We start from the raw sequence: 1,543 nt of genomic DNA, 5'->3' as shown, positions 1-1,543 counted from the left end.
TGGATTCTCATATGTTCAAACTTTAGAATAAGTAATTTGTATTAATATAAGTTTTTGCAACAATTAAAGCAACAAAAGATTCGACTGAAATTTGATTAACAACCATAGGTTTAGTACAACAACTTGAACAACCATACATTCACAACAAAAAAAAAGGTTATTAACCATAGCTCTCACTAAAATAACAATCACCATATTACCAAAAACAACAATTACTAAACCTAAAACATATTGATTCATCCAGTTGGAATTTGTTTTTAATAGCCGCTCTCTCAATTTCTTGTTTTCTTCTTGTAATATCATCTTTTCCAACTCCAAATTTTGCATCTTCATGTCTTTATAACTGTTAGCACTGCAATTGCAATTTCTATGTTGACTTAAGATGTTATCAACATCTTCTTTCCATATAAAAAATTTACAATCCATTCTCTACACATAAAAAGATGAAATTAAATTAGTTTTGAAATTGGTACATGAAAAGGAAAGAGATCGAAAGGATAACTCACCGGCCATAATGCACATCCATAAAATTCATGCCCATTTCGAAAGCTTCTACGTCCAGCAACTCGACATATTGCAAGAATATCGTGATTGCAATAGACATTTTCAGCCAAATCTACTTTGAAAATTTTAGGGTTTCTGTTGCCTTTGAATGTAGAAGACGATGATGTAGAAGATGAGTTCATTTCTAATTGAAGCTTCAGAGAGGGAGACTGAATTAGGGTTCACTTCTAATTAAAAGGAGTGTGTTTCAAGATGTTATTAAAATTATAAAAATAGAATGTATTTGACATGTCATCCGTCCAACTCAGCAATAACTATCGGTGTTAAAGTTCTTTTAACAGGGGATTGTTGTGGGAAAATATATTGGAAGTTGGGATTGCCAGAAAGTACATTTGAAGTTGGGCTCAATGCTCGCCAATATGTGAAAGTTGGGATTATTATAATCCAATAAACCCAAAATATAAGAATAATGGTAAAAAAGTGGGGCACTGTGGAATTATGCATTTTACATGTAAAAAATTAGTTTTAACATATTTTTTTTTTTGGAATTTTTGCTTATAAATACATCTAGAAGACATTCCAATAAAAAATAATTTTGTAAAAAGTTTATTTTTTAATGAAAACGGCTTCTACATGTGTTTATGTGTAAAAGCTCAAAAAAATATTGTGTAAAATTTTTTTTTACATGTAAAAGACATGGTATACGTATATAAACATATGTATGTATGTATGTATGTATGTATGTGTGTGTGTGTATCTTCTCCCTTTTCTTGTTTCTCGTGAATACCAAACTCAAAAGAAAGGATGCAAGATATATAATATATAACTGCCTTTTCTTGATCGGATCTCGCCGGCTCGAAGGGTTATCACAACTATTTGTATTAGAACCAATACACCATCCCAAGCAATCAAACCCTAACCTTCGATCTTCCAATTTTCTGACGAGCAAACGGGATAAACAAACCTCCGTGAATCATCTCAATTCAATACATGTGTAACAACGAGCCAAAGGTCTGATACAACTTGTTAGAAATAAAGC

Source organism: Bidens hawaiensis, unplaced genomic scaffold (assembly GCF_021521415.1).
Source record: "Bidens hawaiensis isolate Kalapana, Puna unplaced genomic scaffold, B.hawaiensis_p1.1 tig00037207_1, whole genome shotgun sequence".
NCBI lineage: Eukaryota > Viridiplantae > Streptophyta > Magnoliopsida > Asterales > Asteraceae > Bidens > Bidens hawaiensis.
This window is presented reverse-complemented; position numbering follows the sequence as displayed.